This window comes from Macaca nemestrina, chromosome 19, assembly GCF_043159975.1.
Source record: "Macaca nemestrina isolate mMacNem1 chromosome 19, mMacNem.hap1, whole genome shotgun sequence".
NCBI classification, from domain to species: domain Eukaryota; kingdom Metazoa; phylum Chordata; class Mammalia; order Primates; family Cercopithecidae; genus Macaca; species Macaca nemestrina.
In genome coordinates, this window is record NC_092143.1 from 58261178 (window position 1) to 58277341 (window position 16164).

The window sequence follows — 16164 nt, forward strand, 5'->3', positions numbered from 1 at the left end:
TTCCAATAACATCACTATGGGAGTTAGGATTTCAACATATAAATTATGAGGAAACACAAACCTTCAGACTCTAGCAGTAGGTAAGCAGCAAAGTAGGATTTGACTCCCTAAAATAATACCTTTTCTATTATACCACATGACTTTCTTTAGTTCACATGCAGGCATTCATTCTTCCATTGAAAAAATTTATGTGCTAGATGTTGGAAATACAACAATGAACAAAGAAAGGCATGCTCCCGTTTTATCAAGTTGTAACTATAAATTGTGTTAAGGTCTCTGAAGAAAACAGAAGTACAAGAAGGGAAAATTCTGGGTGCATGCGTGTGGAGGAAGGACTCTCCAAGGCATTTACTTTTAAGCAGAGTTGTATGTGAAGGGAGGGCAGGAAAGAGCCTTAGGGTAAGGGCAGAAGGAAAAGCAACCACAGCTCTGAAAAGGGAGGTAAGAAGTCTTGTTATGAAGGGAAATGATGCGAGAGTGTGGTAGCTGAAGGACTCTGTGGCATCACAATTGTTGCTGCTGTTTCCTCCTGTTTTATTTTTTGGATGGATATTCCTAGCTAACAAGAATCCACTCTCCATGGTTCAGTTTCATTTGTGAACTATGAATAACAAACTACCTACCTTCCCAGAGTTTTTTTGTGAGGATTAAATGAATAAATATATGTAAAATATTTTGAATAGTGCTAGCTTACACAAAGTTCTCAATAAGCTGAGATATAATATTTATTATTTGGTAGGAGGTGTAGCAGACATACTCTAGGAGCCCCTGATGAGTCACACACTTGTAGAATTTCTTATAGCCAATAGAAAACGGAGGAGGTAATGGGCTATCACTCCCTTGATTTTTTTATATTATATGAAATGTCATCTTAGCCAAAAGGGGCAGAAATATTCTCCTGCTGGCCTTGAAGAAGCAAAAAAAAAACAAAAAACAAAAAACAAACAACAACAACAACAACAACAAAAACAGATTGTAAACTGCCTAAGTGGGTAGCCTTTAAGAGCTGGGGGCTTCAGCCCCACCACTGTAAGAAAATGAATTCTGCCAGCAACTTGCATGAGCTGGGAAGAGGACCCCATGCTGCAGTTAAGAATATAGATGTCAGTGCCTTGATTTCATCATGTTAACACCCAGAGCAGAAGAATCAGCAAAGCTGTGCCCAGACTCCTGACCATGAAAACTAACCTAACTCACTCTCAACCTATAGAGATAACAACGGCATGCTACTTTAAGCTGATAGATGTGTGGTAATTTGTTACACAGCACAGAAAACTAATACAGGGAAGGTGAGAACAACTCACTTGGTTGCTACTCCTTTCTTTATCAGTTGAGAGACAAAATTATATGCGTACATGAGCTGGGTGTGTTTGAGTGTGTGGGATATGGGTCTATGGGATACATAATAAGGGACTTCCCACAGTACTAAAAGCCAAAGAAGACAGATTAGAAAGAGCAGACTATAATCTCCATGAAGGCAGGGATTTGCACAGCATGACAGATTAGAAACTTAATTAATGTTGAAGGAACTCGTTTTGCCATGATTTAGTTGTATCACTATTTGGTGCCTCTACTTAACCCAACCCAGTTTGTGATACTTTTGTTAAGGTGTAAAAACAACAGATTTTATAAGGAACATACAGGTAGTAGGAGCTACTTTTAATCTTTGATGTAAAGTAACAAAGAGATAGAGAAAGAAGACAATGGATTTTAGCTTTTGCCTAGGGGTTATCAATGCTACAGTTATGTTACTGTAACACAACCTTCCAAAGTGCAATTTATGGCTTCTTATTAAATCAATTAGCTGTGCACAAACGAGAAAATGGGAGGTAAATTCCTTTCATTTAATTTGGTATGATTTAAATTTCTACATATTCTGGTTCCTCTAACATCCTCTAAGGCCAAAAAAACTAAACCAAACCAAACCAAAACAAAAACAACAAACCAACGCCCAGCCTCTCCCAACCCGCAAAGCATCCTTCTGATGTATTCAAGACATTCCATGGTAGTCTCCTTAAGTAACCCAGCAAGTCACAGTGGAAAGACAGCTTGATTTAAAGTTAGCAAATTGGTCTACTAAGCCCAGTTCTGTATCTTCACAGCTGTCTGAAGATGCTCCAATTTCTTAACAGCTTTGAGTGGCAGTTTGTCTCATTATTCAAATGAGGAAGTAAGCATACTTGCAAAGCTGTTACATGAATTAGAAATAATAAATGCAGATAACCTAATATACTAACATATGAGGAGTAAACATTAAAAAAATTAATATATAATAATACTAAGTGCTTAGCTTGTGATCCTTTAAATCATAGCATTCTCAAATATGCCATTAAAATGGAAGGCAGATATCATGATATTTAAGAAGCAACAATCAGAAGTGACTCTACTTTGAAACTAGGTATCACAACTGGAGAGTTTAATGTTTTGTTGCTCTAGTGCTGGCTGGTCACCCGACCTCTACTGTCACTGTTATTCTACTGAGATATCAGCTCTTTAGCCTTGAGCAAAATCAGTCCCATTACTCAGGCTCTAGCTGATTGACTTAGAGATCAGAGTTGGAGCCAAAGCTGGGCCAGAGACATATTACATAACTTAATTAATTAATCACCTCCTCGATATACAGGGAAAGAGAATCTGGGATACCAGAAGAGACACTGTGACATGAACAGATACCCTAGAAATATATAACAAAAGAACAGAGGTAAATGTAAATGCATGTTTAACATCACCTTCCCACTCAATTACTGTTTTTTTTTTTCAAACCAGCAAATCTCCATTTCTTACAATCTGAGCAAGGCCAAAGTAACACAACCAGAAAGTATTACACTGAGTAATCTATTATACATTTTCCACCTTGAAGACAGTATATAGCTCATTGAAGAAAGGAATTCCATTTGCAAAGAAAGCCTAAGACCATGAAAAAAGTTGGACTGCAAAGTAATTACAAGCCAACAGTTCACTTTATAGAACCCTATACGGGTAGGGTTTCATAAAGACTGCAAACCAACCTTTAAATTTTCCTAACAAAATGCCAAACATGCCACCTAAATTACACCAATCCCAAACACCTAGACAAAAATCCTAAAACATACAACTCTCCTCTTTCATTAGTAATAGAGAAAGCCTGTCATCTGACTTTTGAAACACCTATGCCACAATTAGCAACATGTCAAACCTTCATACTTTTACTTCCTTGTTTCCCAAAATAGATTCTATCATAGCAACTGATGAGAAGTTCCTAAGGAAATAAAGGATTTAAAGATCAATTAAGTTTGGGAAACACTATTTATACAAAGTTGAAATGTTTTCTTCACTGCAGAGCTCTGGGACTTTTACTATGCAAATGAATTAGCATTTCCCAAACTCATGAAAGCTCAGAACACTGCTCTCTATATTCGATGGGTCTGCTTTTCTACAGATTGTGTTCACTGTAAGAAATGTTGCTGTACAGTATCTATAGGTCAGAGCACTGGAGAATTATAAACCTATAATCTACTTTTGCACTCTATCCCTGAATTGACACGTCTTGCTAAACTCAGTTTAATGAACTCTCAACTTACCGTTAAAGAATTGGCCTTTATGAACAAGGTCTTTGCCCTTTTAACAAAATTGCCATTGAGACTTTATTCAAATGTTGCTTGGCATGACTGACACTCAAACCAATGACTCCTTTTACTAAAAAATGAGGTCTATGTGACTTACTGTGTTTGTCTTTTACCTTTGCTGTCTGGAACCTCTGAAATAAGTGTGTGTTCACATCCAGGGCCCCCATTCAAGAGCATTTCTGACATAATGGGTACATTCTATCCCCTTCTCTTTATTACTCACCACTTGTCTCTTTACCTATGTGCCAAAAATTTTATTTTTTGATATGTGCCCCCTCAATTTTTAAATGTAAAGAGATCATAAGTAACAAAAGCAAATTTGAATACTCTCAGGTTTTCTGCAGATATTTGATTTAAAACATTACCCTTCCCAAAACTAAAGATAAAAATTAGAAACATCATTGTTAGTGACAAAAATATCAGTCACACAAATATGATGTTTTAGACAGTAATCACATTGAGTTTTTCAATAATTACAAATCATCATTGGGCCCACTTTCTACAGAAAAATCACCCTTCCTTCCAGTTACTGTGGCTTGAGGGATAACAGAAAGCTAAGATGAATGTGTATAATGTGTAAGTGACATTTAAAAAGGCTAATGTGGGCCGGGCACAGTGGCTCATGCCTGTAATCCCAGCACTTTGGGAGTCTGAGGCAGGTGGATCATGAGGTCAGGAGATCGAGACCATGCTGGCTAACATGGTGAAACCCTGTCTCTACTAAACATACAAAAAATTAGCTGGGCGTGGTGGTGGGCGCCTGTAGTCCCAGCTACTCAGGAGGCTGAGGCAGGAGAATGGCGTGAAACCAGGAGGCGGAGCTTACAGTGAGCCGAGATCACGCCACTGCACTCCAGCCTGGGCAAGAGAGTGGGACTCTGTTTCAAAAAAATAAAATAAAAAAGGCTAATGTGAAAAGCAAAGTGATGATACAGCAGCAGAATATGTAGCCTACTATTTTTTTAATATGCTAACATATATAGTAGATCTGCACATGCCAGATTGGCTTTAGAGTGTAAAGAATGAATTTGTTGAATTTTTGGAGAACTTGCTAGTTTGGAAGCAGGTAAATGAACAACATTCTTGAAGGAACAGGGAATTTGGGAAGTTTCAATAAGGTCAAGTAGACTCAAGATAAATTAACACATCTACACATGCACAACCTAGTCATAATATTCAGCCCCAGAGTGTGGACACAATGACACAAAGCAAGAATAAAGTAAAACAGAAACTAAAATGCAGAGGCCTCATGTGACCTTCATGTCCATTGTCCTGAGTCGGTTACTGAAGGGGTTGAACTGAGGGAGGAGCGGGGCCTTCTACCAACTAGAAGCAACCTACACCTTCATTCACTCTCAGTGTGATTTGAAGCTTTGCAATCAGCTGTCCTTAGATAGGTAACTTTACCAATTACAAATTGAATTAAACCAGTCCACAAGAAAAAGTGGACAAGGGGTATGAAAAGGTTCCCACCCCAAAATGGATTCCAGATAACACTAATAAGCCAATTTAAGCAGAGTAACAGAGGAAAGCAGGCACAGGTTCTTGCCCTAGTATGAATTCATGTGTGTCACATGGAGAGAAAGACCTGGGGTGGAGAATGGGGGAAGAGTTGGGGGCCTGGTGGAACACGTACCCCACAGGTCTAGAGGATGTCATCAACTCAAGAAAGGAGTGATGGTCTAAAGCTGAGTTGGGGAAAACTTGGACAGAATGAAAAATGGGAAATATGAGAACAATAAGAAATACCCATGGCCTGTTTTAGAGTTAGAAAGAACCATGTGTTTTGGGGCAAGTTCGTGTTAATGTGAAAGTGATTAAAATAGAAGATCTTTTAATGTTCCTTCAAGATCTAATGTTCTATGGCATAGGTAGAACAAAGGAAAAAATGACAGTAACTAGGTTCAACGAAGCAGCAGTTAATGGAAAGAGGGTGAAATGGAGCTAGGAAGGACCTAAGTGCTGCTGGATGAGGGGTGATTCCATCATCCTGGGACCTGCCTATATTGAATTCAATCTGAGCCCTTGGCAATGTGCTGTGCTGAAATGTAACAGAGAGACACTGTTGAGATGCAAAGCAACACAAAGTATGAACACACAGTTTAAATATTTTCTTCACTGCAGAAAAAGCAAAAGACAGTGATGACTTCCTGGAGAAAAACTTTATAAAAATAAGAAATACCACTTGAAATGTGTCTTGGAAGGAGGTGCAGTTTCCACAATTAAGGTGGATTGCTGGCCTTTTGTGGGCAAAAAGGAAAGATACAGAGGCCTTGTCATGTGCACATATTCACCCACCAGTAGGAATTGCCAGCACCTCTTATGCCATACAAATGCCTCCACCGACACACATGCAAGTTAAACACCCACTATGATGACTTGAGACCAGCATGTAACACCGAAGTTTTGCATGGGTTTTAACACATACAGAATTTTCTTTCTAGGAATGTACCTAACCTGAATTTTGGTAGAACACTGCACTTTGCTGTGTTAGAACTTTTATAACTGTTGTTCATGGAAAATTATGTTATGGAAGTTACCACTTGTGGTATTTCCATTAATATTCTACATATATGTATCAGTCTCTAACTGCAGCTCTTGCAATCATGGTCAGTTGATATATGCATGCAGTTATCCAGATGGCCTGCTCCCTATTATGTCAACATGGATGCTCATGCCTGACCACTGACATCCTAGAACACTTAAGGTTTGGATATTAAACATTTCCTTTTATATAGTATATGACATATATTTGATGAAGACAATGAATGAAAACTTAGGCTGGGCATAGCGACTCACGCCTGTAATCCCAGCACTTTGGGAGGCTGAGGGTGGTGGACCACTTGAAGTCAGGAGTTCAAGACCAGCCTGGCCAACATGGGCCATCTCTATAAAGAATACAAAAAATTAGCCAGGTGTGGTGGCAGGTGCCTGTAATCTCAGTCACTCAGGAGACTGAGGCAGGAGAATCGCTTGAACCCAGGGGGTGGAGGTTGCAGTGAGCCAAGATTGTGCCACTGCACTCCAGCCTGGGCGACAGTGAGACCCTGTCTCAAAAAACATAAACAAAACAAACAAACAAAACCCTCGATGTGGTAGATTGCTAACTGCCTCTCTGTATTCTCTGCCTCATTCTTGTATAGTAACAAACCCCACCTCTGATTTTGAGCTGCACTAGAGATGATCTTTCCCAGACTCCCTTGAGGTTACTGGTGGCTATGTGTCCAACTTCTTGACAAAGGAATGTGAGCACATGTGATGTATGTAACTTGTGCACTCCTGGTATATCCCCAGTCATTTAGCTAAAACATGGATGAGCCAGCGTCAACCACTGGGAAGGAGTGCAACAGCCTAGCAGCAGATGGGATAAAAAGAAGAAACAGAAGTACTATGCAACTAACTGCCAAACTCTCATGGATGCACTGGCTACTTGCAGACTGTTATTTGAGAGAAAAACCACTATCAGGTCTAAGCCACCATTTTCTGGGACTCTTTCTTACAGTAACATAGCTTCTACCTTGACTAACGCACCCTGAAAACCAACTAACAAATGCACACATACACACAAACATATAGACATACACACATGCAAAATACTGCAGAAAGTTTCAGGAGTATCCTGAATCCCTGAAGCCTTTCTTGGTATTCTGAGCTAAATATTTTATAGTAATTGGGGTAGCTAAAAAGCATCTTAGGAAAACTAGCTTTAAAATCATCAGACGAACTTTTGTTTCAGAACAACCACAGGAATACTCACCTTATCAGCCAGTATTGTAAACTACAGGTGAAATAAGAGAGCAGTCTGAAATACAAAACAGATTAAATGACTGGCTCCTTCCCTAATAACCTAAATTCTTTCATATCTCATCTTTATTTTCAGGCCTGCAAGCAAGTAATCTCAATGAGTGTCAAAATCTATTTAAGTACGTTAATGTTAATGCCAGGAGCAACAATCGCTTAGACTCTAAAACTATAATACAATTCTTTTTTAAACGACAGAAAGCATTAAAATACCATCACTCATGTACTCTTTCCGTCAGGAATGAAAGATGAAATTTTAAAACAAATATATTCTGCAATAAATAAATAAATATATCAGGTGGAAAACAAACAGCCAAAATCATACTTTATGATTAACTACTATAAACAAATACAAAAGAATTTTTGCAAAATAATAGCAACTAGAGGATCAACAACAGTTCTCAAATTTCTGCCAATATGTTATCTAGTTTCCCTTTAATTCTATATCTCATCTTAAACAAATAATAACACCTAAAATATAATCTATTGTCTGTAAACCAGAAATTGGAGGAGTACATGAAACTATTTTCATATAGCATGAACATTTAAGAAATAAAGATTGCATATTTTATGACATTATCACCATTTTTTTCCAGCAATTGCAGGAATGTCTAACATTTTTATCTTTTTGACACAGTTTTTTTTATTGCTGAGTGATATATAAGTGATTAGACCAAAAATGTAAGAGTGTGAGCCCCTGAGATAAATTTGCAGGGAGACAATTGCTATGACAATACAGCCTTGGCTCTGCAAGGGATCCCCATAGGCTCTCCTAGACACAGAGTGATCTAATCACACCATATGGTCTCACCCACAGGACTCATAGGATCTATGCACAAACAATCAACCATCTAATTTATTCAAATGATAAAGGGGAGGAATGGCTTTTAAATTTCCAAGCTGTTTAAAAATCAGTTACCAGTGACACAATTCATTATCATAACTGAAAAATGTCTCCATTTAATTAAATAATAACCATACACTGAGAAGTTAACAATTAGTCATTTGGGAATTTAGATTTTCCATAATATGATTCCCACCTCATAAAGAGGAATAAAATGCAGTTAATATAAATGTTGTAAAAATGTGGACAAGAGGAGTCCAACCAAATTTTGGAAGAAGATCACATGTATTTTGAAAGCAAGTTTAAGGCATATTGCACAAAATCAAATATAAAATTAAATGAGAAGAACATTCATCAAATTTGCACATAAAGGCATAAAAAAGAGACAGCAAATGTGAATGCCATGGACATTAAAAATAAAAAATTGTCTATTTCACCAAAAGGAAGAGAGAAATTACGGCAATAAAACAAATACAAACATCTGTTTACAAAGGAAGATGTAATTTGGTTATTTTGAAATCAATGCAAGAATAACCATGGTATCTACATTCATTCTAAAATGACAAAATTGGACTCTGGGGCTACAGTATAGGAAACTAAATAGAAAATCTAAATGAAATAATTAATCTGGCAAAATAAAAAAGTGATAACATTTTAAAATCAACCTTAGAGAAAAGAGTACAATTATATTCATAAGACAACAGTATTTTGTATGCAAATTTATTTTATCATAACATTTTTCAAGCATTGTATAAAATAAAGGCCTTGTTTTTCCCCGAACAAAAAATTATAAAAATTCAGTAAAGAAATAAAATTAGAAGTTTAATACGACCAAGTGAAATGAAAATGTATATATTTTAACTATATGTTTAAAGATGATAGCTTGATGTACACTTCTTTCTTGTTTGAAAGAAGAGAAAGTAAAAACTGTTCATCTTCACCAATAGATTTACATCTAAATAAGTAGGAAATTCTAAATTAGATCATTAAGGACAAAAATTCAAGAAAAAATTGATATTGGTTGGAATCGATCCTATTTAAAAGAGTGCCCAGAAAGATATATGTCTTTAATAAGATAAAAAGAAATGGTCTAATTTTTATGTCTTTGAGCATATTCAGAAGCACACATTCAGAAGAACATGTTCAGAAAGCATTCCTTTACGTGAACTATGACCCACTGAAAGAGAAAACTCAAATGGAAAAATGAAGTTAATTATGGACAATTATTTCTAGCCCATACATTCTGCTGTCATAGTTTCTTAAACTAAAACTATTGCTAATTACAGTTTCCTAGCTAGCCTTAGTAAAGTGCCAAAGAAATAAGGTACAAGTGGGGGAAAAATAACACATTGATCAGTGACCATCAGTCAGTTTTGTTTTGTTTGAGACAGAGTTTCGCTCTTGTTGCCCAGGCTGGCGTGCAGTGGTGCTATCTCAGCTCACCGCAACCTCCACCTCCCAGGTTCAAGCAATTTTCCTGCCTCAGCCTCCTGAGTAGCTGGGATTACAGGCATGTGCCACCACGCCTGGCTAATTTTTGTATTTTTAGTAGAGCCAGGGTTTCTCCATGCTGGTTAGGCTGGTCTCAAACTCCCAACCTCAGGTGATCCACCCGCCTCAGCCTCCCAAAGTGCTGGGGTGACAGGCGTGAGCCACTGCACCCAGCCCATCAGTCAGCTTTTAAGTTAGACTTACTGTACGTCCTGACAAGGAGCTAGGTGTCATGGTGGGAGTGGAAGTGATTAGGAAGCAGTGGTCAGAGTGGGGAGAAACATAACTCCAGTTGCATGTGTGACAGAACAGACAGTTCACTGCAGAGCCAAACAAGTTAGGGCGGAAGAATAGTCATTTTCTTTAATTTCTGCACATGCGACATATTTTACTTGAAGTGTAACATATATAGAAAGCAAATGAATCATAAGCATAGCTCGAATCACTTTTACAAAATGAATACTTTTTTGTTATCAGCAACCAGATTAAGAAACAGAACATTAACAACACTCAGAAGTGCTCCCTCCCAGGTACTAATCACTAAGGGTAATCTTTTTTTTTTTTTTTTTTTTTTTTGAGACGGAGTCTCGCTCTGTCGCCCGGGCTGGAGTGCAGTGGCCGGATCTCAGCTCACTGCAAGCTCCGCCTCCGGGGTTTACGCCATTCTCCTGCCTCAGCCTCCCAAGTAACTGGGATTACAGGCGCCCGCCATCTCGCCCGGCTAGTTTTTTGTATTTTTTAGTAGAGACGGGGTTTCACCGTGTTCGCCAGGATGGTCTCGATCTCCCGACCTCGTGATCCACCCGTCTCGGCCTCCCAAAGTGCTGGGATTACAGGCTTGAGCCACCACGCCCGGCCCACTAAGGGTAATCTAACACCACAGATTAGTTTTGCTTTTTTTGACCTTTACAAAAATGGAATTACACAGTACATATATTTTGTATTGGGCAGTTATGCTCAATATTGTGAGATTCATCCCTGGTGTTGCATGTAGACGTCATTTATTCATTCTCATTGTAAATTCAAACACTGGAATACTATACAGCAATTTATTTATCCATTATGCTGTTGATAGGCATTTTGGTAGTTTCCAGGTTTTGGCCATTGTCAACACTATAGCTATAACTTTTTTGCTCTTGTTTTTTTTTTTTTTTTTTTTTTTTTTTTGGTAAACATATCAAGGATTTCCATTAGGTATAAACATAGGGAAGAGTTTATATGCTAGGCCAACTTTAATTAATACTGTCAAACCATTTTTCAAAGAAGCAGTTCACTCCCACCAATATAAGAGTTCTATTTCACTTCCTCATCAACATTTGTTATTGTCAATATTTGCTTTTTATATTTATGAATGTGTGTTTTTCATCCTCCTGGTCAAGCAGTTGTATTACACTGTGATTTCATTTATGTTTATTTGATGACTAATGAAGCTGAGCAAATTTTCATATGTTTATCGGCCATTTAGACATTTTATGAAGAGCTACCTCATGTATGTTTTCCCAACTGATAGGAATTATTAGCATTAATGAGCAACTGTAGCAAAATTGTTGAATCAAAATATCACTGATTGATTAAAGTCAATGTCATTGCTAAATGTTAGCACCAAATATAAAATTAAATTTTGGAAAATTATACATAACCACATGAAAAATACCTTGGAATAAGCAAATTCAAATGAATGATGTGGAGAACCACTCCACATAAGTGGTTCTTCAATCTCTTAGCCTTGGGGAATTTGTCCTCCTGGAACCATTTGGCAATTTCTAGAGAATACTTTTGATTGTTAGGGACTGTAGGCAGGGGATGCTAGGTATATCTAGTAGATAGAGGCCAGGTATGCAGGTAAATATCCTATAAGGACAGGTAACCATCCCCAAGTCCATCCCCCACGACAGAGGATTATCCATTACAAGATCAGTAGATGGGAGACAGTGTTACATAGAACTTATGGACTGGAAGACTCAATATTGTATACATGTCAGAGTGTACACAGAAACTCTCTGGGGTGAAAGATAATGTTCATTATTTTGATTTTGATTATGGTTCCATCGGTGTGTTTATATGTCAAAGTTTATCAACATGTACATGTTCAATATGAGTGTTATTTTACATCAATAGAGCTGTTAATTTTTTTATTCTCAGAAACAATTTATGAAAACTGAGATGACAGAAAAGTTCTACAACTATTAAACAAATTGAGTCTGTAATTAAAAGTTTTCCCAACAAGATCTCTAGTTCAGTTAACTTTACAAGTATAGTTTTTCTAACATGTTGAAAAGATATAATATAAATCTTACAGAAACTCTGGCATCAAATAGAATATTCACTAGCTAATTTTAACAGAGCATCATTAATTGTATTACCAAAAACTGTCAAGGACATTTTTAAAAAGGAATTTTACAGGCCAATCTCCACTTGATCAAAACTGTAAACAACAAAATATTAGCAAACTGCATTTACATGTGCACGCATGGGCATGTGTATATAAGTTCATTCTAGGAATAAAAGGATCACTTAATATCTAAAACAATTGGTCATCTATCACATTAACATAATAAAGAAGAAAATAATCATCCTAATAGATACAGAAAGTATTGTTTGTGATTAAAACTGAGAAAACTAGGAATGGAAGGAAATGTCCTTAATATGACAAAAAGCATCTACAAAATATATCTGTTTTAAGCATCTTGCATAAAGATGAAATAAAATCTTTAAACCCAAGTTTAAAAACAAGATATAGATGCCACCTATCACTTCTCTTCAACACTATACCAAAGATGTTATCCAGTGAAGTAAGGTAAGAAAGGTATAAGCATTTAAAAATAATAAGTAAAACTGTAATTATTATAAACAACATAACTCTGGGTATTGACTGAGAGGATAAAAAAACTATACACTATTAAAATTAATAAGTAAATTAGCACATTCACTGGAAAAAATCAATATGTAAAAATTGATTTGTATATCAACAAAAATAGCAACAATTTATAATACCAGCAAAAATCAGCAAAGACACAGGAACAAATTGATCAAATGATGTATTACCTTTCCTAAGGGAACTATGAAATATTGAGAGAAATTAAGGAAGACCTAAATAAATGGAAAGACAAGTTACGGTCATGGCTTAGAAGATTCAATGTGGTGAAAGTTTCAATTCTTCCTTAAATTGTTCTATATATTAGATGCAATCCATAACCAAAATTCCTGTGCTTTTAGGAACATTGATATTATTATTCTAAAATTTCTAAGAAAATACAAAGGGCTTCTAAACAAGGAAAAAGAACAAAGATAGTGAGCTATCTCTACAAGATATCAAGCCACCAATGATCAAGATAACATGGTTTTGGTGTAAGACAGACAAAAAGACTAATGCAAAGGAACAGTGTCTATAAATAGTTGCTCACATATCAGGTCAGTTGTTATGACAAATGTAACATTACACTGTGGGCGGGGGAAAGAATGGCTTTTTTAATAAGATACGTTTGGTCAACTGGATATGCACCTAAAACAAATTAATCTCTATCTCATGTCATACTCAGGTGGTTTGCAGATATAAATCTAAATGTAGCATAAGTACATCTCTTTACAAGATGCAAATAGACTTAATATATTAAGACAAATAAGCAAATTGGAGTACATTAAAATTAAGAACTTCTCTTCATCAAATGACAACACTTAAGAGAATCAAAAGACAAACCACAATGTAAGAATATATCCACAATATATTTGACAAAGGACTTATACTCTGAATTTATAAGAACTGACACAAATCAACAAGAAAAAGGTGACCCAATAAAAAAAAAGCACACTAAAGACTGGAATATCCAAGTATCCAAAAATGCATCAAGTGTTGCTCAACCTCATTAGTCATCAGATAAATGCAAACTAAACCACTGTGAACAACTGTAAAGTTTGATAATATCCAGTCCTGGTAAGGATGCTGAATACCATGAATGTTCACATATCACTGGTGGCAATGTGAACTGGTGTAATTATTTTGAGAAACTGTTTTAGTTTCATAGTATCTTCAAAAGCTGAATCTATGCATACTCTATGACTCAACAATTAGACTTGTAGGCATGTATCTCAAAAAATTTTATATTTAGGTGGACCAAAATCATAGATACTAAAATGTCCATAGAAGCAAAATCACAGATACCAAAATGCCCATGTTATCTTGATTATTGGTAGCTTGATAACTTGTAGAGGTAGCTCACTATCTTTGATCTTTTTCCTTGGTTATTAGAAGCCCTTTGTATTTTCATAGAAATTTTAGAATAATAATATCAATGTTCCTAAAAGTACAGCTATTAAAAGTAACTCCAAAATGAAAAAAACAAAAACAAATGTCCATCAAGAGAATAAGGAATTATGATGTCACTCAATGGAAATACTACACAGCAATGAGAACTGTTGCTACAGACAACAAAATTAGCTAAATACAACAGAGTACATACCGAATGATTCCAGTATATAAAGTTCAAACACAGACAAAAGTAGCTAATGGTGAAAAAAGTCAGGAAAGTAGGTTATTTTGTGTGGGTATTAACCAAAAGGGCAACAGGAGTTTCCAAAATGCTAGGGTATGTTCTCTCTTTTTAAAAAATCTGGATGCATTATAAGGCTATGCTCCCTTTTTAGAAAAAATCATTAAGCTGTACAGCTATCAGGTGGGCACTTATCTGTATGCATGCTGCGTTCCAATAAAACTTTCACACAAAAATTAATGAATATTTTTTCCTTCCATAATTTCTTCAATTTTATAACTGATCTGTAGAACAAGAAAGATAAATACAGTAGTTGAGGAACATCTGGCATCCATAGTATCATGGAGGGATATTTGGAGGGAAAATTTGGAGCTTGTTGAATATAATGTGGGTCTAATATTTTTCTGCAGTTACCTGCAGCTTGGTATGTATTTAAAAATAAAAAAAAATAGAGTTCATACTTGATTTTGCTGCTGAAAATGTCTCTTTTGATATAAATTAGAAGTTTGTAGTAGTTAACTGATCATGCTTTAAAATGTAATAAACTGTCACACACATTAGATATAAGGAAAATATTTTCAGTTAAATTTAAAAAAAACACATAATATCCTCATTTGGAAATGAGTCTATATAAAATTGGTGGGCTGGTATCCCAGTACTTATTCTTCCCCAGTGAAATAAATATGTAGTAGATATTGAAAACATAATAAATGGTAGCTTCATTGTTATGCTATCTTCTGTAATATAAATTTATGCATGCACATTTTAAGATATCCAGAAAACAAAAATATTTATCTCTTAAGAATCAACTGTATATTGAAGTATTAAAATATATTAACATGATAAATATACCTAAGCTATTAAATATGTCAAATAATATCTGAAAATAATAGCATATTCAATTTTAACCAATTTTTCTTGGCTTTGTTCCTTTCCTGTCAATGGAATTTCTGAATGGATAAAATATTAGAAGAAAAATTTAAGAACACAGATGACAGAAAGTAACACTCTGGAAACTATCCCAAAAGGAAATTAAAGAAACTGGGTAAACTGAATCACTTAAAACATTTCCTCAACCCTCCATTGAAACAGACTTTCTATACTCACCATTTATTTAATGATACTTCTAATATATAAAACACAGTATTTAAATAATCAGGATTTTGGTACTAAAATATCAATGAATAAAAACTAATCTGTAAAGGCTTAATACAACATTGCTCTAGGCAAGGAAATCATATTATAAATATCATTAACACCTTTGACTTCACACATTATCAATAGCAATGCTTCTGTTTTAAACTACTGTACCATTTTCTAAGTTTGTGTATCTGACTGCTTCTAGATTATAAAATGTTGAGCACAGGCACTGTATCTACTCATTTTTATCCCCAATGGCTGTCAAAGAAATGGGACACTTACAAGTAGCAAAATGCAGTTTATGTTATTGTGATCACTGAAAACCTACCAAAATAATGACAAAATAAAGGTAAAAATCAAAGAAATGGTCTTCTTTGAGGAAACAGTACTTTAAACAATTACTTATTAAAATAGGTATTTATAACGGAAACTGTCAACCTCCCTGTGTTAATGACAATCTGTAATATAATGCTCTCTTTAGAGGCATCTGTAATATCAAAAAGCTTGGCAAAGTGCAACTTTTCTTGAATGTGAAGTGTAACTTAAGATAACAGGAAAGAATATAAAGAAGTTTCCATGAGGTGTTTTTACTAACAGAAATAAGATGTTAATATGAATTTCATTTAAAAACAGTTATTGAGTACCTACTACATTACAGCACATATTGAAATATACATACACTACTACTATGTCACTTTTTGGAAAAGAGCAGTTTATTTAACAAGTGCCTTTGGCATACTTGGAAATCTAGCAGAAGAAAACAACTTTAAACCAAAATTTATTACCATATAAAAAA

General features: G+C 35.6%; 1 protein-coding gene across 8 annotated transcripts in view; it reads right to left on the minus strand.

The window, feature by feature from the left end:
• The window catches only part of LOC105498445 (ASXL transcriptional regulator 3), a 231035-nt gene that overhangs the window by 82661 nt on the left and 132210 nt on the right, over positions 1-16164 (minus strand). The window lies entirely within an intron of this gene.